At 40.5% G+C, this 22,573-nt stretch overlaps 1 pseudogene; it reads left to right on the top strand.

Annotated features, from left to right (window-relative positions):
* Window positions 1–14,003, top strand: part of LOC132016273 (ubiquitin-like FUBI-ribosomal protein eS30 fusion protein) — a 52,717-nt pseudogene extending 38,714 nt beyond the window's left edge.
* The last annotated feature ends 8,570 nt before the right edge of the window (window positions 14,004–22,573 follow it).

Below are 22,573 nucleotides of genomic sequence, written 5' to 3'. Positions count from 1 at the left end.
TTACTGCAAAAACTTTTCAGGTGCTACTGCTTCTGCTTTGAACGTAATAATCCCTCCCTATTCTGACTTCACTGGTTATAGCCTCTTCGTCATTCAGGACCAAACTTGGGATCACCTCTTCTGGAAGACCTCCCTTTCCCCCATTAAATATTCCTTCTATACAGCAACTTATTTGTAATGTCTGCTTTGCACAGTGCTGGAACGGAGTAGGAGCTCAGAAACGACTTGTATGAATACATAGCACTATGGCATTATATTGTAATGGACTGTTTATTTGACTATTTCCTCAAAGTAAATTTCCTGAGGGCAGGAACCATTATTTATCTTTTATCTCTAGTGGTTCCAAGGGAACTCAGTAAATATTTGTTGAACACATGAATGAATGAATGAATGAATGAATGAGTGAATTAAAGGTGATCTGAAATCCCCGAGTCATAGATATAAGCACAGTTATGAATGGATTAAAATGTTATAGCAGAAGAAAATAATAAATGCCAGGACTCAGATATGGGCTGGAGACAAATAGGAAAGATCAATGTTTAGATTTTTAGGATTCTGTGAGAAAAATGTAAGAGTGCTACGGGTAAAATTCCTTGATATTGAGGTTTGGTAGAAGATGAATGCAACTGTAATTGTATAAACAAAAAACAAAACAAAACATTACAAAAAAAAAAAAAAAAAGCCTCTGGAACAAAAACAAAGAGAAGTTCAGCCAAAACCAGTTTTCACAGTTCCCAGATGTTCTGCTAACTCTCAAAAATTCTCCAGTTTTTAAGTAGTAACTACCTACTAGAGTGGCTGAGCAAATGTGTTATCAATTAGGGAGTATTTCAAAGGGAGGACCAAAGAGAGATAATTTGAGCACATCTTTTATTGAGCCACAATTATACCCACATGTACACAAGAATTGTCAGAAAAGACAGTGAACATGTATTTTGTACCTTCCTCTCACTCTTGACATACTGTGTCTTGAGAATTTCCATGTGTAGGATTCTACATGTAGAAAAGATTATTTTCTGGTGAATGTATGCTGTTAAAACAAAAGAGACCTGTCCTTGCCCTCCGTCCGGGTGGTTTAAATTAACAAGAGACATGGCAAACCAGACAAACAACAAACAAAGCCATAGTGCTGGGATCAGGGTAAGCACAGGCAGTGGTGGAGCCTCGGTGAGGACTTTTCATCCCCTAGCACATCAGGGAACGCTTTCTGAAGTCTGGCAGCAAAACAAAATAAAACAACCCTTGCAATTAAAAAAATCAAAGAAAACCAACCAACCAACACACAACAATCCAAACGAACCAATCAATCAGACGAGAAACCCAAAGGTGGTTTAAAAAAATCATCCTCAAAGTTCTCAAACAAATTTCTCAAAGGAGCTCATTTGAAGGCTACAGATTTCTGGAAGCAGGTTAGTCCCAACGCCTCCCCCTGCCCCCTCTCTCCACGCTCCTTACCCTTCTCACTTGGCTTTCCGTCTTGTCCCTCACCTTCTGTCCTTCCTCCTCTTTCCACCTCCAATCTGATTCCCGCATCAGTAACATGTGTGGCAGCCAGGGCGCACGAGGGAGGTTAGATCTCGGTTGGAGGGCAGGGTTGGTGAGAGGCAGATCCAAAAGCAAGGGCTCCAGCTCCAGCTCTGAGTCCCCGGGAGCCTGATGGCGACAGGAACCCCCACCTGGTCCTGGCAGCCAGCCAGGTGTGAGTCTGATCTTCCTCAGCTCTGATGCAGGGCCCTCGGTACCTGCAAGACAAACAGGCCCAGTTTCGACAGAGATCACCTGGGGAACAGAAGGTGGGAAGATCTTAGAGGGTCCCATCCCATGAATTACCAAAACTCAGGAACGAAAACACCATCGTGGCCATCTGTGTGAGCAGATTAGAAAAGTCTAGGCCCTCCTGGGTTATCCACTGAGTTTCTATTTATGTACATTAATATTTTTACATATTTTGAAAAAGTTGTTTAACTTTCAGCATTTTAAGTGTGTTAAACCTTTATGTTCAATGATGAAAAAAAGAATCGATGAATTCTGAACCTTAAAAATAAGATTTTTACCTACCTAAAGACCAAAATGGCGATGTCATGTCATTGTGCTACCATGCATCTCAAAGAGTAACTTTTGTTTACTGGATGTTGGCAGGTTATTCATCATGATGGAAAGTTTACAGGTCCTCTGTTCTCTCTGAGCTCAGTTACAGCACAAACAAAGGGTAAGTAAAATGCTTTCTGGGAAAATGTAAATATAAATAGAACTGCTATAGAATTTCCTTATCATAGAATACCATAAAGAGGGCTATTTCATTTCCAGTTTCTCTTACAACTGGGGACTGTTAGTGTAAGGACTATTCCTTAGAAAACAATTTTTCTTTTCATACAGAATTCTTTTTTTAAAATATAGAATTCTTATAGAATATGGATAATAGTTCAATCCATGAAATGAGGCTACATCCCTGAGAGAAGAGTATTTAGAGTGAGAAGGAGAAGAGTTGCCAAGGCTACCATTATGGGGAATGCACTGATGTGGGGTCTGACAAGGATAAAATGATACCTATAGCTGGTAGGAATAGTCAGGGAACTAGGAAAGAACCAGAAATTAATTGTGTAAATCAGGGAGAACAGAGTTTTAAGAAAGTTGAACATAATGGCCACCAGTTCTGCATTTTCAAAATATTAATCCTTGAAATTAGTTACCTCTTAAAATTCACTGCTTAGGGGGAAAAAAAAAATCACTGCTTGGAATTCAAGGATTGTCTACCCAAGAATGTCTCTCCAAGATTTAAAAATATTTTAAGACTAGGCTTTTATTTTTAAAGCTGTCACAGTTAAACAGAAATAAAGGAAACAGGGCAAATTGTTTTAATAAATGAGAGGTTCCCTCTTGTTAATACAACTTGGTTGTATTAACTCAAGGTTTTTATACCCTCTCCTTCAAGTTTCTTTGACTATCCTCCAAACAGAGGAGCTCTTGAGAGCCTCCTGAGCCTCCTGTTTGGAAAATAGCCTGGAGGACGCCTAAGTAGGCTGCAGAGGCTGGGGAGGGAAGCAAGTAGGTGAAAAGAACCACTGGTGCCCTGCCTTTTCCCTTTGGATCAGTTTCCTTTTCTTCACCCACAATTACTCTCCCTTGAGACTCTGACACTCCCACATGGCTTTCACCATATGACCTTGTTATGTTATGTTATGTTACATTGTTTTCATATCTTAGCTGTTGTAAATAATGCTGCCATGAAATGGGGTGCATAATTTAAAAAAAAGAAAAAAGAAAGTGGTTTTTTTTTTTTTTTTAAAGCTTTGCTTTCAGTTTTATTTTTACATCTCTCATTCTGTTTCTTTGTGAGCAACTAACTTAATCACTTTCATATTGCCTGACTCCATCCATCCTGAGAAAAGTTCATTGAGACAGGTTGGGTGATTGGTTAGGAAAGAAAAGGAAAAGAAGGGAGAGAAAAGTGCCCACCTTTGTGACTAAATTGATGGTCATCTTTCTGTTGATAATACAGGTAGAACAGATGTATAGTAGAACAGATGTACTAGTTACAAATGGTAATCTGGGGACTCAGTGTGTGTAGACACCCCACCCCCATCCACGTCACCCGGCCGTATTCAACAAACTGATCTTGTTTGATTCTTGATCCCAAAGCCCTTTGTGCAGATCATCATACTGTGGATGTCAGTAAAGCATTGCTTTCTTTTCCCTTCAGTGAAGCCCAGGTATTAGATTAGGTGAAAGTGAGTTTATCCTAATGGCTTATTATCTTTGCTGGCAACACTCTTCTTGATAAAGTGTTAAAGGTGAACACAATTCTGCTAGCTACGCAACACTGCTTCATCACTCAGTAACTTGTTTACCTATGCTGATATAAGTAAATCTCGGTACACATTTAGTTTCCATCATCCCCATCAAGGGAATTAGTTCAGCTTTTATCACAGCATGTGCTGACCAGTGTCAAAGCGACTTACGATGTGGGATCATATTTTTTAAATTCTGGACATGTAAACCAATAACCTTTTAATTTTTTCATCTCAGATTTGCTCATCCCATACGTCATTACTCAAAATGAGCAAAGGCTAAATTTTGTCTCATGGAACCTTTGAACACCACGTATCTGTTTACATGTGAAGCTCCTGCAATTATTAAAACCAGATGCTATCCAGGATCCTCATGGAAATAAGTCTTTATGGGTAGCTAAATTTTCCAATTAGATGAAGCTTTATTATTCTAAGCTAAGAACTTTATTCTACTGATCTTAGTTGGAAACTTTGGAAAATAGGATTTCTATCCTGTTTTCCTAAATAAAAGGTCATGTGATTATTTAGGAACAACTTTATAAACACCAGTAAAATCCAGGGATCACTTGCCCCTGTGCTAACTGGCCCTAGACTGATGTGCTTTCGTATTAGTAAACGGGATTTGCACTGCTTTTCTGTATTTTCCTTGTTATCATCAGCCCTTGTCTTCTCCTTTTATTTTGCTACCTCAAATCAATCATGAGGTTAGAAGCTAGATTATAAATCTTAATAGAATTGTGTATATTAAATATACATATTGTATAAAATGCTGATTTTTTAATAAACATGGCATATCTTTCCTTTTATTTAGGTTTGTTTGTATTTTTTTGTCTTTTCAGCTTTTATTGAAATTCCAATGTTAACATACGGTGCAATTTTAGTTTCAAGGGCACAATTTAGCAATTCAATATTTACATTCAACACTTGGAAACACTGATTTTTTAAAAAAATGAACAAGCTTTGCTGCAGAGTAGTATTTCAAGCAAGTTGCTCAGAGGCCTTTTTGCTTTCCTCCCATGCTCTGTGCATGTGCCTTCAGCTGGCTGGGAAGGAAACAGAGGAGTGACTAGAGGATAAGTAGCATCTGAATAAATGAGTTAACCCTGAAGGCAGAACTCTAAGAATCAGATATATGACATTCCTTGGAATGTTTCAGTCTCCAATGCCCACTTAGAAGCATGGATGTAGAATCTACAGATGAGGGATGGGGAAGAATTAATAAGGGAGGAAAGAAAAAGCACTCATTTTGTGTGAGTTTAGTTACTACTATGCAATGATGGCTCAATTACTGTCACGTATATGGTATTCTGTGGGATTCAGATGCTCCCTGGAAACTGTATGTGTGAGAGATAGAGATAGGAGATAAGAGAGAGACAAAACCATGTTGTCAGTGAAAATTATAAAACATACATTCTCAACAGAAGTGAAAACTGGCTCTCAGGAGGAGAAAATCCTATTTTTATGTATAAAGCACAGATAGGCATATACAGCAGATAAACAGATACATAGCATATGTGTGGTATTAAAGTTTCATAGGGAGTCGTATAGAAAAAAATATTTAAATAGACTCCTTGGGTGGAGTGACAATATGAGAAAAAGGTTGAGACATGCCACTATAAAACATGAAATCTGAGACTGGCTCCTCTGAACGAAGGACAAAGCCTGGGCTGCTGGCAAATGTGGGCAAGAGCAGCAGGGCCAGTGGGTACCATTATTCATGTAACCACAGACAGCCCTGTCTTCCTCCCTAGCTTCCTTTCTCCTATTCATCCACACCACACCCTTTACTCCAGGGAAACCACCTACCTTTCTCCAAGGTGACATTCTATTTCTTGATGCTGAGCCTTTGTACCTGCCAGTCCTTTGGCCTGGGATTCTCTTCTCCCCCTTTCTTACCTGCTCTTTCATCCTTCAATATCCAACTCAAGCATCGTCTGGTCCAGGAAGGTTTCCAGATATGTGCAAAACAACGACAACAAAACTAACCAACCAACTAAAAAAAGCAGGATAAATTGACAACAGAAATGTTTTGCCATTGAAGGTTGCTGACTTTGAGCCAAGGAAAGATGCAGTAAGAGACAGAGCCATATGATGATGTGCCGAAGTGTTCTGGGTAGAAACGAATACCCTGAAGTCAAAGCAGGTCATCAGACTCATGAAATGTCTCTGTGTAGCTGAAACCAGCACAAAGAAGGGAAGTCACAGGAAATTAGGTGGGAAAGGTAATGGGGATCATATTATATGGGGCACTGTAGTGTTAGGACTTTGAATTTTCTACAAAATGTGATGGCAAATTACTGGAGAATTAACAGCAGGGTGTAGTATGGGCTGACTTACGGATTCAAGTCCTCCCCATTGGCTCCTATAAGGAGAACTGATGGCAGAGTTACAAAAATCAAAGCCAGGAGGACAGGCAGAATGCTCACAGGAGAGCATAGGGAACACACCGATCACTTGGACTAGCATGTTAGTAGCTTAAATGGGTAAGTAATGGCCTAGAGTCCTGTGCCCCTTCTATTTTCCTGGAAATGTAGAAAACTACTCCCCAAACTACAGACCTCAGTTCAAGTACTCTAAGGTCTAGAAAGCTGGCCCAATCACCCCAGACTGAGGAGCATCCCCCTTCTCAGGACTCTCACAGCTCTTTGCATGTTCTTCCAATTCTGCGCTTTCCTTATTCCACTGTAGTACTTACTTACATATCTTTCTTTCATATCAGTCTGCAAGCTCTAATGCTTACTTTTATGTGTCAACATGAGTGGGCCATAGGGTGTGTCCAGGTATTTGGTTAAACATTATTTCTGATATGTCTGTGAGGGTGTTTCTGGATATTAATATTTGAAGTGGTAGACAAAGTGAAGCAGATCACCTTCCCCAGTGAAGGTGGGCCTCATCCAATCCCTTGAAGGCCTGAACAGAATAAAGGGCTGAATAAGAAAGAGTCCTTTCTCTCCACCTGACTGTCTTTGAGCTGGGCCATTGGTCTTCCCCTGCTTCTTGCCTCAGCTTCACACTGGACATTATCTCACTGGATCTCCTGGGTCTCCAGCTTGCTGATGACTTCAGGTCTTATACTTCTCTGCTTTCTTCTCAGATTTCTTATGGTAAACCTCTCTATATCTAGAGTAAATCTCTATATCTATACCAATTTCTTACAGAAAATCTCTCTAAATATAAATCTATTCTATATCTAGGCACTCTAGTGAGTCATCACTTCAGAACTTTACTCCTTAACAGATTTCCTTGGCATAGTTTTGGTGTGGGCATCCAGTTTTTTTTTTTTTTTTTTTTTTTTTTTTTTTTTTTTTTTTATGTGCTCAACCAGAAAGGCCACGTGCATGTGGTTGTGGCAAAGTTACAGTTCTGTGGTTTCATGTTAGTTACCTAATAATTACTGTGTACTTAGAACCACTTGCTGTATGTTACCAAAACTAAAGATCTTTACCCCAGACTTCAAAACCTGTATTCGTTTTTTAAAAAATAACATCTGATGGAAATTTAAAAAAAATAATAAGTCTATATTTCCATATCCTATTTGCTCTGTTTCTCTGGAGAACCCAGACTCATACAAGCTCCTTGAAGGAAGGCTATTTAATCATCTTGTGCTATAGGCTAAATGTTTGTATCTCCCCAACATATGTTCATATGTTAAATCCTACTCCCTAATGTGACAGCATTAAGAAGTGAGGTCACTGTGGGATGATCAAGTCATGAGCATGGAACCCTCGTTTATGGGATTAAGTGCCCTTATGAAAAAGACTTCAGAGAGCTCCCTCTCTCCTTCTGCCATGTGAGGACACAGTGCCTATGAATCAGGACACCAGATCTGCCAGCACTGTGATCTTAGAGTTCCCAGCCTTCAGAACTGTGAGAAATAAAATTCTGTTGTATATAACCTACCCAGTTGACGGCCTTTTGCTGTAGCAATCTGAATGGACTGAGACATTTTGACACCTATAAGGCCTAAGACACGACTAAGCATATAGTAATGATAGCCAGCATCAAGCTTGCACAGTGTGCTTCAGCATCTTTTAAGTGGTATTTCATTTGAAAAAACAAGGAGATGAGATAGGTATTCTCATTACCCCATTTTCAAATGTAGAAACTAAAGTACTGGGGGTTTAAGTGACTCATCCAAGCCCATAATACTGGCCATAGAACTAGCTAGAAAGTAACCGCAGTACTGTCAAACTCATCTCTTTAAAGACTGAGGCTTCTCTTGTAGCTGTTTTCCCACTCTACCATAATAAATATTTTGTTCTTGAGCCTTGGAGAGAACCCAAATTGGTTTGAGATTAAAATTCGATTGAGTGAAATTATCAGTAATTACATAAACATCTTGTTCAGTCTCTAGTGACACATCCTAGTGCCTCTCTGCTATAGTTTTTCTGGTAAAAGAGGCACTGGTTTTGGCCAAAGCTCTCTGAGGCTGAGGATCACAAGAGTGCCCTTCTTGGGTTTGCCAGGAGTATGGCAGTGGAGTAGGTCAGCCTCAATGGGCCTTCAAGATCCTTTGGAGCAAATACACTGTTGATCATTTTCAACTAAAATTGTCCTACCCTCATCGATAGCTGAAATGGCTGCAGGCCTACTGTTAGTTTAATCAAAAAGCATTATGGCTTATTTGTCTAGTTATAATAATAAATCTGTATTCCTCTATTCACACAGACATCCTTTGAAAGGATCACTTGTGCTTTTAATAACTAACTAAATATGATCGATGCACAAAGCACAATGACCTATTGGACACCGCCACCTCAAAGCATTTTTAGAACAAAGCCAAGTGTAAATGAATACACAAACAAGCAACCTACTAAACCCACAACTTTGGCTTACCTACCACAATGTGCTGATGAAGCTTGGCAACCACCAATGTGCAAACATTTTCCCAAGAGAGACACATGGGAAGAACCACCGTCTGCCAAGCATGCTCAGTGAAGATAAGCCCAATGATTTGTACACAGAGAGCTTCTCCCTCTTCAGGCTGACAGAATATTCTTAAAATTATTTAGCAGAATTTTTACCTTCTCTCTTTTCTCCTGTAAAAGACATGGGTGTCTCTTTGTTTTCATCCCTTTGTTTTTTTTCCTTGGCTGACACTGGGTGTTGGGCTGCTCTAGAAAACTAGTCAGAAGAGGTGCGTTCCTTTTCTCTTTTGGCTTACACTGTGTTACATGGACAGCCTTGCTCTCATCACCTCCTTCCTCCCACCCACTCCTCACCTGTGATTTCAGAAAGCCTATTGTTTTTATGTAAATCTTAGAAAGTCTTAGTGAATTATTCCCAAACACCACAGCAAACATTAAGAATACAAAATACTAGCAGGGAGGCTGCGACTTTCAGGCTGTGATTTTGCTCAGAATCAGTGGGCTCATTTTTCTAGTCTTTGTTGTCCTTTCAACATACGCCAAAGAAATCTCTGGTCTTAAAGAGACTGCTGTGTTTGCAGATCAGAGGGGGAGGTTCACAGTGTTATTCTGAAAATGGAGGAAAACTCTCTTCCCAAGGCTAACGCACCACAGATTTTTATAGTGTTCCTTGACAAGTGGGATCTCATAACTTGTAACTTTTTTTCTATTGGTCAGGGTCTTTTGTGGCCGGGGACACAGAAAAAAAGGGTAGGAGGGATCGAAGAAGGTATAGAATCTGAGCTGGAAATGTACCTACTCATGGAGGGCTGGCCCATGTTGGGAAGTTGGTAAAAGAAGGAGCCTCAGCTGTACTAGCCTCTCCTTTTAGAAAGTGCCCTCTTTTGTCCTCCCCATCCCAGAGGTGTCTCCTTCCCATTCCTCAGGTTTTCTCCAGCTTCCCTACCAAAGCCTCTTCTTGAAGTCAATAGAAATTATGACAGAGAGGAATGCTGGAGACAGTACTCAAATATAATCAGCTAAGTCCTAGTCCCAACTTTACCATTTACTACTGGTTTGACTTAGGGCAAAAGATTCAAATCTGGCCTCTGTTTCTTCATCTATAAAATGGGGATCTCTTCCAAGCTCACTTCACAAACCTATTTTTAGGATTGGGTAAGAAAAGGTTTGGTGTATTCTACAAAATTTAAGTACTGTGCAAATATGAGACATGATCAATTTCTACTTGATTATCTTGCACGTGGTACTCAGTGGATACTGTGAATGATTGCTAAATGACTGTACTGTCTCATTTGACAAATGTTATCATTCTGAGAGATTTCTGCAATTCCACAGTGGTAAATCTGGCATAATTGGAAAGGGAAACTTAACCACTAAAGTCATTCTTTCTCAATCAAACTGAATAATCAAGTTGAATAATCAAATTGCGTTGTTAAAATCAATTATTAGGTACCATGGGGCTGGTACATGGTTAGCAACCTCAAGCTGAAGACCAATCTCATCATCTTAATGGGGCTGGTGCTGTAGTCGCTTACGGATCCATTACCAAATAGTTCTAACCTTGTATGGGTTCCATTATATACCAGAGAAGCTGGAAAATAAAACAAAACAGTAAGTTACATTTCTAACATTGTCTTGAAACCATGGCAGGCATGTAGCTTATTTGCCAATCAGTAAGTAGAATGCACAGTGAGGTTTGGACCCAAGAGTTCAGTGCATAAAGTAATGCACAGGGGCCCTGTGGCACGCACAGTGGTGAAGACATCTGGGTTTTCAGGAGAAACCATGGAAAATTTCTAGCATCCCATATCTTGATTTGCTTGACTGAGAAATTGCTGCATTTGACAGTCTACTTAGAAATGACAAAATGATGTCTTCTTCCATTAGGGGTAATAGGAAATAAGAGTCAGATACTACAGCAATTAAGGACAAATAAAATTATAGATTGCATCCTTGAACAATACCAGGGTTAGGGACACATAACTTTTGACTCCCCCAAAACTTTGTAAGTAGCCCATTGTTGACCAGAAGCCTTAGAGATAACATAAACAGTCAGTGAACATGTATTTTGTATGTTATATTATATACTGTATTTTTATAATAAAATATGCTAGAGAAAAGAAAATGCTATTAAAATCATAAGAAAGAAAATGCATTTACTGTACTGTATTTATTGAAAAAAATGTGGGTATCAATGGACCCATGTGCTGTTCAAGGGTCAACTGTATTTTTGTAAAACAAATCTTGTGCCAATGGAAAATTCTACTTGCTACCTCATCTGTCTTGAAGATGGTTCCATATCAATGCATGTAGATTGATCACATATTTTTTAACCTTACTTTTAAGGTATATTGTGTTTCTTTTCTACTTAGGCAACTCCATATATCATTGAAAACTTGGAAAGAAGTTCTTTTAGTAGCTGCACAAGATTTCATTGTATGTATACACCACGATTTATGGATCCATGGCTTCATTTTTACACATTTCTGTAACACATTTTTGCTATACTAAAAACTCTGTGCTAAAAATTCTTTTGACATTTTGAATTATTTCCTACAAAATATCCATCATCAAGTTTTATGTTAATACTTTCAGTCATTTCCATATTCCATAGACTTAAATTTAAGAAAAGAAAAGCTTTCCAAAGAACATTCCTTAAACTAACAATCCTTATTTATAGGAGAAATTGGAAGTGAAGTATTCTCCTTTTATAGCATCCTACAATATGAATTCTACAATAGCTTTTATTAATATTTATAGTTTTCCAGAAAATATTTTATTTGCCCTTTGTTAGACTCTGCTATAGGTGAGTTCAGAGAGAAGAGAAAACCTATAAACTTTCTCCATGCTGGCTGCCAGGACCAGGTCAAGAGTCTTGACCCCATGGGCCTCCTTGCTAAAGGAGTCTAAGCTTTAGCTCCTTCTTCAGGAGCTACCTCTCACTCACCTTACCCTCTCTCCACAACCCAACCTGCCTTCACCCTTACATTCCTACCCCTCAGGAGACTGGGCCTGCCGGAACAAATCATTCCTGGAAGGCTAATGCCATAGGCCAGGTGTCAAAGTCACTGTGTGAATTTCTGGAGAAACAGATATTGACAATGCCATTGAAATGAACAATCTGGAATTGCCTGGGTGCCTCAGTCAGTTGAGTGTCCGACCCTTGGTTCTGTGTGGGTAGTAATCTTGGGGTTGTGGGGTCATACTCTACAATGGGCTCTGCACTCAGTAGGGAGTCTACTCAAGATTCTCTCTTTCTCTCCCTCTGCTTCTCCCTCCATTCACCCCCACCCCTCTCTAAAATGAACAAATAATTTTTCTTAAAGGTTTTATCTATTTATTTGACAGACAGAGATCACAAGTAGGCAGAGAGGCAGGCAGGGGTGTGTGGGGGGGAGCAGACTCCCTGCCAAGCAGAGAACCCAATGTGGGCCTCCATCCCAGGACCCTGGGATCATGACCGGAGCCGAAGGCAGAGCCTTAACCCACTGAGCCACCCAGGCGCCCCAAATAATCTTTTTTTAAAAAATAAATGGACAATCTGACCATCAAGCTGGTTATCAAGATCCTTCTGGAAGTAGTACAGTCAGGCAGTAAAAACACTGAGCTTGTTGTCATGAGGCGAGATCAAACCCTCAATATTTGAAATCCTTAAGACACTGAGAAATCCTTTGTCAAAACTGAAAATGAAAAAGAAGAAAACAAGAAAACAAAAGAAAGCATCATGGTGAATAAAATCTTGCTTGTAGCAATTTAAAAATTCACATTATAGATGATTCTCAAAATGACCTGCAGGCCTTTCCATTCCATTTAGCCACGCTATCCAAGTGTCCTACAATAAATTTCCATATTTTTTAACTTTAAAAAATTAGAATTAGAGGGCATCTGGTTGGCTCCGGTTGGTTAAGCCTCTACCTTCGGCTCAGGTCATGATCCCACGGTCCTGGGATTGAGTCCCACATCGGGCTGCCTGTTCTGTGGGCAGCCTGCTTCTCTCTCTGCCTCTCTCTCTGTATCTTATGAATAATTAAATAAAATCTTTTAAAAAATTAGAATTTTTTAAAATTCTGCTCTGTGGGAGCAGTCTGCCGGCGCTGGCGCAGGGTGTGGGAGAGGAGGAGTGAGGACACAAGCAGGAAAATGAGGGAGAGAAAATAATGACACGATGATAAAGAGGGAGGAGTTAAGCAGCATTTGGCATCTAGATGTCTTCCACAGACTTCTTTGAACAACCCTGTCTTTTGTAGGATAATTCTGAGAAATTGAAAAAACAAAACAAAACGACAACTTGCAGGGTCTCTTCATTGTTTATTTGGTTGATTGGGTTCATTTTTGTTTGCTGATTTGTTTTTGAATTTCAAGGGTCGTTCTTTTCTATTTTGTTTTGTTGTAATGACCACAAGCTTTCGGTGGATTTTCTTTCAGATAAAGCATTTCTACTTCTCTTCATCTCCTTTTGTTTCCCTGTGGCAGATGCCGCAGTCGCATCGCTGGTGGCATTGATGTCAAGGCTGTCATGATCACAGGCCACTCATGAGGCAAGGGTCTGACTGAGTGGAGAAGCGCTCTGGCCTGCGGCTCTGCCATGCTGTAGCACAGAGGCTAACTGGCTCTCAATGAAGACTTCAAATGTAGGGTTTTATTGGAGGGCTTTTTTTTCTTCTACCTTCCCACTCAGAGCCTTCCTCTGACTCTATCTTCTCTCAAAGTGTCTATATTGACGGCAAATAAATCTCTACCTCCTGTCTTGACCTCTGTCCCTGGCTTCCTCACTCTCCCCGGCTGTCTGAATGTTTTGTATTTTGTAAGCCAAGGCGCTCTTTTCTATGTCTTCACATGTCTGAGACTGACAGGCACAAAATTAAGCAAGTTATATCTGCTCATTCACAAAACTTCAAATTTAGCTCTTTCCCAATTTCATCTTCAAGGTAGCGGCTGTGGTTGCCCCAGTTCAGCCACTGACGTGCAACTCTATCCATGCCCAGGAACTGCACACCCTCGAGGTGACCAGCCATGTCCCCCTGACCAAGGCTCATGTAGCCTCACTGGAGAAGATTGCTCCAGAAGATCAAGAGGTGCTCCTGGCAGGCACGCCCCTCGAGGCTGAGGACACCCTGGGTCAGCGTGGAGCGGAAGCTCTGACCACCCTAGAGATAGCGGGTCGCATGCTTGGAGGAAAGTCCATGGTTTTCTGGCTCATGCTGGCCAAGTCGGAGTGCAGACTCCCAAGGTGGCCAAACAGCAGAAAAAGAAGAAGGCAGGCTGAGCCAGGCGGTGGATGCAGTTCAACTTTGTCAATGTCATGCCCATCTTTGGCAAGAAGAAGGACCCCAAGGCCAACTCTTAAGTCGGTTGTAATCCTGGCTTTCCCTGATAAAGACACTTAGTTCAGTCAAAACAAAAACAAAAACAAAACCCACATCAAATTTAGCATATCACATTTAACCGTTTTTCCCCAAACCTGGACTTCTTCCTGAGTTTTCCCATTTTTCATAAATGCCAGTCCTACCCTGGATCCACAGGGAATCTAAATCATTGTTGTTCCTTTCTTTCTACTTTCTGTATTCAGTTTGGAAGCAGGTGTTTTGGATTCTTACTTTTCCGCCTTTTCTGGATCTATATACTCCCCAGAAGCTCCCTACCACCATCCTGGTTTGGACTTTTTACTATTTTCATCAGTACTGTTACGATAGTTTCTTGGTTTACTTTCCCAACCACAAGTCTTTAATCTGTCTTCTATATTGCTGCCAGATTTCTTTTCTGAAGAAAATGTAAAACAGGAGTCTGAGGGTGAGAGCCTATCCAAAGTCAGATTTGTCTGCATTTGCTTGGTAATTGCATAAGGAACTCAAGATTTTAAAAGGGTATGGTCACCAGAAAAGTAGGGAAATTCTCCACAGTTGTGGTAGGCAGCTTTTAAAATGGCCGCGATGATCTTTCCTTTCTGGTATTCATGCTCTTGTATAATTCTCTCCCCTTGAATGTGGGCTGGACCAGCTGACTTGTTCCTAACACATGAATATAGTAAAATGATGAGATGTTGCTTCAGAGATTCATTGACCAAAAAAAAAAAAAAAAAACTATGACTCATCTTGCTGGATCTCACTCACTCTGTCCCTCACATGCTCTGAGAGAAGCCAGCTGCCATGTTGTGAGCTGCCCCATGACAGGCAAATGTGATAAAGAACTGGTGTCTCAGGAAGAGACCGAAATCCTGCCAATAGTTATGTGAGTGAGCTTGGAAGTAGAACCTACTCCAGATGAGCCTTGATATGACACCACAGTCCTTGCCAACACCTTTATTGCAGCCTGAGGAGGAACCCTGGGCCAAAGGACCCAGCTATGTCATTCCTTGACTCCTGACTGACAGGAACCATTAAATAATAAATGCTTATAGTTTTAAGCTGTTGAGTTTGGGGATAATTTATTATGCAGCAGTAGATAGCTAATACAACAGCTTAGTGTGTGTGTGTGTGTGTGTGTGTGTGTGTGTGTGTCTCCAGATTTTATTTTATTTTATTTTTAAGTAGGCTCCACACCCAGCATGGAGCCCAACACAGGGCTTGAATTCATGACCCTGAGATCAAGACCTGAGCTGAGATCAAAAGTTAGACACTTAACCAACTCAGCCACCCAGGTGCCCATATCCAGATTGTTTTTTAGCTTTCTCCTCTCCCTCTACATCACATAGTAGGAGCCAAGGGGGCAATGGGCTGTGATAATTTTTGGCAAGGCCCTGAAGAGGAATAGCTTGCTGCCTCATGGACCAAGTAATAGAGTGTGACATATGATGGGAGGAGTCTCCCCTTAGTAAAGGAAATGGGAGGAGTTAAATGCATCAGTGGCACATCAAAATCAGGAGACTGGACTATGACTCGGGTGCCTTTTCTTCATCAGAAAAGAGAGGTGATATCATGGCAACAATGCAGGATACATGCAGCCATTGTTGGGGTCCATCATGAGGAAGTGGAGAGAACACAGGATAAGCAGAAAAAAACAATTAGAATTACTTATGATACACTCTGGAGTCTTCTTGAATGATCTGAAAAGAGCTGCTACCAAAGCCGGAAAGCATCCTGTTTCTTCTGTACCATTAGGCCCCAGCTCATTTTCCATGTAGGTGGAAACACAGAAAATACAGACCCAACCTGCTTCCAACGTGTCACTTCACTACTTCTGTTGCTTGCTTTTGAACACCCCAACATTTGGCTTCTGCATCTATTCCCTGTCTTCATTTTAGTCAAAGGGATGTGCTCACCCTCTTATAATGCTCTCTATTCACTCTCGCTAGACTTCCCACTGAATATGACTGCCTTTTCCCTTCTTATTGAATGCCCATCCACTTGCAAAGCTCAAGGGAAATCCTAAATTCTATATACCATCAAAATGATTTAAACAATGTATCTGTATCTGCCATGAAGTTACGGAATATCAATCTACTAACTGAGTATATATGCCAGTTTATTTAGAACACAGCTGACATCGGCTGGACGTTCTCAGAGATACACCATATATGTATTGCATGGACACTCCCCTTAAAGACTCTCAATCTTATTATAAAGACAAAATCTTCCCCTGTGAAGCAAACAGAGAACACAGACAATATAAATATATTCTTAATCCTTCTAAAGCAAGTCAAGTTGCTGCTTAGACATACTTACCTCTTGAAAGGAGAGATTAAAACGGTTTTTGTTGCTTCAGAGTAAATTTCTCCTTCCACCCTCAACTTGACATTGATAATAAATGGGAACTTTTAGGTTCTAGTGATGGCACAGATTGTTGTCTGGAAATTAGTCCTTACTTGAAGCTCACTAATCAGAATTCTTCCTGTTGAGTAACTCAATTCTACTGCTCTCAGCTGTCTGTCACCAAATCCAGATGTCTGCATCTCAGAGAGGGGTCAAAGGGAGCAGAGGTAGTGTCCGTAAACTAACTTGGTCAACATATAAATTTAACATCATAACTTGTTATGTGATGCCTGCCAACACATTAATACAAACTATTTCCTAGGCCCCTCCCCTAGGCCCATATGAATTAAAATGCAGAAAGTCTATTAGTCTTTAAATTTGTTTCATAGCATGATTTTACTCTGTCACTGAATACTACTTTATTTCTTATAACTTGTCTATCACGCTTGTCCCTGAAAAAGAATGTAACTATATCTGGGAATAATTGCAAGGTGTTAATAATTTCAAAATAGGATAATACTTTGAAATATCACCTGATACAATCTTCACTTATGATAATCTTATTTTAATGTTATTGTCCAACCCTTTACCCAACAAGGATGAAGCGACCATTCCTTCAGACCAGCTTTAGGTCTCAAAATAGACTTTTAAAAGTTAGGTACAGAAAGTCATGAAAGTACAGGGCTTCCTATAACAACAGCCTTGCAACTGAGAAAGAAAGGATTTTCTGAATTCCTAAAGCTTCCTTTTAAAGGTCTGGAATCACAAAGCACAGAGATTTGCTACAAACTATGGGGGAGAAAGGATGTACATTATGATCTTTTTTAGAGGCAATTTCCTGTTGTGCCCTGCTGGTAGCCTGGAGAATGAGGAGAGGGGACAGAAAGGAAGTGGGTGTAGTGCCTCTCTAGTATTTTGGCCTTCTCTCCTCTTCTAAGGTGGAAATCCTGAGTGGGAACTGCGAGGGGATGAAGGGAAGGAGAAGTAGAGAAATCTGAACGCAAACGGGGCTTACACTTTTCTTCCCACTGGCACCAAAGTGATCTCTGTCGATTGACAGGGGGTGAAACAGCAATTATCTGTGTTTAGGTCAAGAGAGGTCTCAAGTGAGCATTGGCTCCTGGTTCCCTAGGATTTGGGCAAGCCAAGGAAAGGTCCAGAAGTAGTCCCGTCCGCTCACTGGGAGATCTAGTAAAATGGTCGAGAGCACACAGATTTGTGGGTTCTTCAGATGGATGAGGCATGTAGATGTCACTACCAGAGGCTGTGGCAGGGAACACTGACATCAGTAGCAATAGCCACTAACTTGCCCCAATACAGATGGAACCCACTGCTTTAGAATATCATAGAGACCGCAGAGAAGGAAACACCCAGAGCCATCACAGAATACCCCAGTGCAGCATGTGGACCAGCTAACTATCCCTTTGTGGTCACAAGGTTTCAAAAGTACCCTGTAGCCCACATGCCTTGTGGTTATAAGCAAAGGAGGAAGGAGAGAGAAGCTGTGAAAGACTGACTATCCTCCCCAACAAGATGAGTTAATCTGAAAGAGACAAACTTTCAAGAGGAAAATTATCTTTGATTAGAAAAATTAATGTTCTCACACCCACCCCTTGTCCTGCCAATCCTTTCCTCCCTTCCCCTCATCTGGGGAAGCAAGGTCGTCAGATAAAGTCAACTTTGGTTTCACAGAACTATCATTAGCTTTCTTCCTATCTGAATCATAATGTCTATAAATCTGATATTGCCTAAGATAATTTCTTCCTTTCCAAGTATACTTGAGGAACATGGAGAATATGGAGGATCCTAAGACTTAGTGATAGCTTTTGAAACAGTTTCCCCACATGGTAAAAGCCCATCACACACTCTAAGAGAGGTCCAACACCTCCAGATGCATAAATTGTAGGGACAACAATTTGCTACGTTAATGAAATGAGAGGTCTGGTTAGGGTTGGCCAATCACTGATCACACTGTGACCAAATTTTTATCACACCTAAATTCACAGTGTTGCAGGGCGCTTCATCAGAGGGTAGTTAGAGTACTTGAAAAACATATGTCATCAATATTGAAAAAGGCTAAGATGAAGACTGCACCCTTTTTAATGAAGCTGTTCTATTTCTTTTCTTAATCAGAGGGGTGAGAAGACTATGGCAGTCTTCCAGATGGTGGTCTTCTGTGTATTTCTTTATAGTTTTTGTAATACAATAGTACCCACTGCATCCCACTGAACAGATTAAGATCCTATAATACTCAAAATAAAACACATAGGATGGGGCGCCTGGGTGGCTCAGTGGGTTAAAGCCTCTGCCTTCTGCTCAGGTCATGATCCCAGGGTCCTGGGATTGAGCCCCGCATTGGGCGAGCCCCGCATCAGGCAAGCCCCGCATCTCGGGCTCTCTGCTCAGCGGGGAGCCTGCTTCCTCCTCTGTCTCTGCCTGCCTCTCTGCCTACTTGTGATCTCTGTCAAATAAATAAATAAAATCTTTAAAAACAAAACAAAACAAAACCACACAGGAGCACCTTCAAGTTTTGTGAAAAGCTGAGCTATTCTTTCCATCTGTGCTAGTGAGGCTATATTTTACAGTGATGAATGTGAGGAAGTAGCTGGCACGAGTCCTTTTCTACTTTTCCAAAACATGTAAAATCTGCTACAAAAATCTTAGGTTTAAACCTTTGTCCTCAACCCTCCCACCTCCCCAAATGTCATATTTTGAAGTAATTAGATTTTTCAAACTCTTGATCAAAATGCAACCTGTCCCATTTTATAGATGCTAGGGATAGAAAATGGAGTATTCCTTTCTCTTTTGTGAGCGTTTGTACCTACCTCCGCTGCAATGGTCTTCTCAGTCTCCTTTGCTTTGAATGGCAACAAGTCTGCTCTGCCTACAACTGTGTAGAAATTTCAACAAGATCCCCTTCATTTGAGCTGTCACAACTATACCCACATCCCTCCAGCAAATGAGACCATTTAATGGAGTTGACAGCCTTCACCATTCTATCATACCTAATATGGATGAATAAACATACTGGCTGATGGAAACTGACTCTTTTTTTTTTTTCCTTTCCAATTTCTATCCAAAATCTCCTAAATCAGTATTCAAGTTATGTCTCAATATTTAATCCCTATGAAGACAGAACACTTCAAAGAAGTCCTCCAAGACATCTCCTATGGTGCTCTCGAAACCCATTAACTTATACTACCTCTGGTTTCAAACAATCAGATGTCCCTGATTATGGATAAAGAAAACTGTGGTACTCTATCTACAGCAGAAACTCTCAGTAGGGGTCATGATAATCTCCTGTGCAGTCAGACAACAGAAATATTGCAGAGACACCTAAGTGGGACTATGCTGCTGTTAAAAGAAAAGTCACAGGTGCGGCCTGGTTGGTTCAGTTGGTTAAGCCTGTGACTCCTGCTTTCTGCTCAAATCATGATCTCAGGGCAGTGAGACTGAGCACCATGCCTGGCTCCACACTGGGTATAGAGCCCATTTAAGATTCTCTCTCTTCCTCTGCCCCTCCCTTCCCCTCTCCAAAAATAAATAAATAAATAAATAATAATGATAATAAAGAAGAAAAGAAAGAAAGAAGTCACATATGCCTAAAGGCATTATGATTTTTTTCATTGTGAATGTCAACTGACACTTGGCTTAGAGTTTTCAATTTGGCTCATTATATCTACATGACATAAAGTTCCTAGAGCTGTTGGTAAGTTAAGTACAATCCTCCTGCTCCCTATATTATGATTGTCACTGTTTTATAGATTACTGTAAAGGGGATATTGGAATACAAGCAAGTAGGGATGCAGAAATAGCACATCTTCTCATAAATGAGTATTGATTTAGAAAAAATTGAAGTCCTCTGTTTTGTTTCTCAAATTCCTCAAATCAGTGAGTTCATATGATAATTGTCCCTCTCTGATTGACTTGAGGGAAAAATGAAACAAGATGAAACCAGAGAGGGAGACAAACCCTAAGAGACTCTTGGTCTCAGGCAACAAACTGAGGGTTGCTGGAGGGGAAGGGTATGGGAGGGATGGGGTAGCCGGGTGATGGACACTGGGGAGGGTATGTGCTGTGGCGAGTGCTATGAATTCTGTATGACTAATGATTCACAGACCTGTACCCCTGAAACAAATAATATATTATATGTTAATGATAATAAAAAAAAATTGAAGTCCTGGTACTGGATTGTCTCTGATACTTCCCAATCATAAGGTCAGAGCCAAGGAGGAAAGATTATTAGGTGACAAGCAAGGAAGTTCCCATGAGCTAACTGGGTGACAAGCAAGCATATTGTCAAATGGGTCATAGCTTCTGAGGCAGCTCTATTACTGTGTTTGCCGTCATTATATTCCAATGTGAGCTAGGACACATTTGAGACATTCATGTTGTTTTTGTAAATACGGTAGTCCCCCCACCCCCATCCATGGAAGATACTTCTAAGACCTCCAGTGGATGCATGAAAGTGTAGATAGTACTGAACTCTGTATGTACTCTTTCTTCCCATATATCCATAATTATGACAAAGTTTAATTTATAAATTAGGCACAGCAAGAGATTAATAACAGTTAGATAAAACAATTATATAATAATATACTGTAGTAAAAGTCATGTGAATGTGGTCTCCCTTGTTCAAAATATCTTACTGTCCTGTACTCACCCTTCTTGTTATGATATGAGACCACAAAATGTTGATGTGATGACAGGAAGCGAGCTGGATGATGTAGGCACTGTGGCGTGTTAAGCTACTACTGACCTCCTGCTGATGAGTCAGGACGAGGATCAACTGTTTCTAGGCTGAGGTTGACTTTAGGTAACTAACTGAAACCTCAACCACTAACCTAACCACTATAGCACATGTATCACAACCACTGATCAAGCGGACTGATACTTTACTTTTTTGCTGGAGATAATATATATATAAGCAGTCCTTCCACTAGAACATTCACTAAGAATCTTCGGCCCATCTGAGAGGCAGAATCAGGGCCAGTGTCTGTGTGTAGACAGGTGACCCTTGCAGTCCTGTCGCTCTTTTGTTCTCTTCTTTCTGTACTTTTACCAGTCTTCTAAAAATTGTATTTTTAGGAAAACAAAGTACACATGTTTCTAACTCATTTACACTTCTCTTTTAATTAGAGAGAGAGTGAGAGAGAGCACAAGAGTGGGGTGAGGGGCAGAGGGAGAACGAGACTCCCTGCTGAACAGGGAGCCTGATGTGGGACTGGATCCTGGGACCCTGAGATCACGACATGAGCTGATGGAAGATGCTTAATCAACTGAGCCACCCAGGCACCGTTAACTCATTTACACTTAAATGTTAATAATATTCTGTATGAATTAGTTGATATCCAAAACAGTTTTTTTTTTAAATTAATGTTTTAGAACAAGGGACCTGAATTTGATCCATTAGAAATTATTTTGAGCTCTCTCACCCACACTTCTCCCTGTGACATTCACTTTAAAAACATCTTCATAACCCTAAATTTACTTTATAATATATTGATCTGGTATCAAAGTTTAAAAATCTAGCTAACTAGGGGGAAGATGGTGGAGTAGGAAGATCCTACACTTACTTTGTGCCATACATACACCTAGGTAACACTAACATCAGTGCAAATAATCCAGAAAATGACCTGAAAACTGGAAGAACAGACTTTCCACAACTACACATAGAGAAGAGGCCACATCAGAAACTACAGGGAGAATGGAGAAGTGGTCTGTAACCAAGCTGATCTGCAAGATTGTCCAGGAGAGGGAGGGCCAGAGAAGGGAGAAGAGCAGACCCCACATGGGGCATCCCAGGCACAGGGGACCCATGTTGGTAAGACGAATCCCCATAACATTTGCCTTTGAAAACCAGAGGGACTTAACATCATGAGATTTTACAATCAGTGGGGCTTAACTCCCAGAACTTTTAAAATCGGCTTCTCATTTGCAACAACATCTAGAAGGTATTATGCTAAGTGAAACAGTCAGTCAGAGAAAGACAAATACCATATGATTTCACTCATATGTGGAATTTAAGAAACAAAACAAATAAAGGAAAAAAGAGATGGACTCTTAGAAAACAAATTGATGGTTGCCAGAGGGGAGGTGGGGAGGGGGGATGGGTGAAATGGGTAATGGGGAGTAAGAGAACACTTACCCTGACAAGCACTGAATAATGTACGCAACAGTTGATTCAATATATTGTACACCTGAAACTAATATAACAGTGCACGTTACT

Source organism: Mustela nigripes, chromosome 4 (genome assembly GCF_022355385.1).
Source record: "Mustela nigripes isolate SB6536 chromosome 4, MUSNIG.SB6536, whole genome shotgun sequence".
Classification (NCBI taxonomy): Eukaryota; Metazoa; Chordata; class Mammalia; order Carnivora; family Mustelidae; genus Mustela; species Mustela nigripes.
Note: the sequence above shows the minus strand (reverse complement) of the source record. Positions and strands in the feature narration are given on the sequence as shown.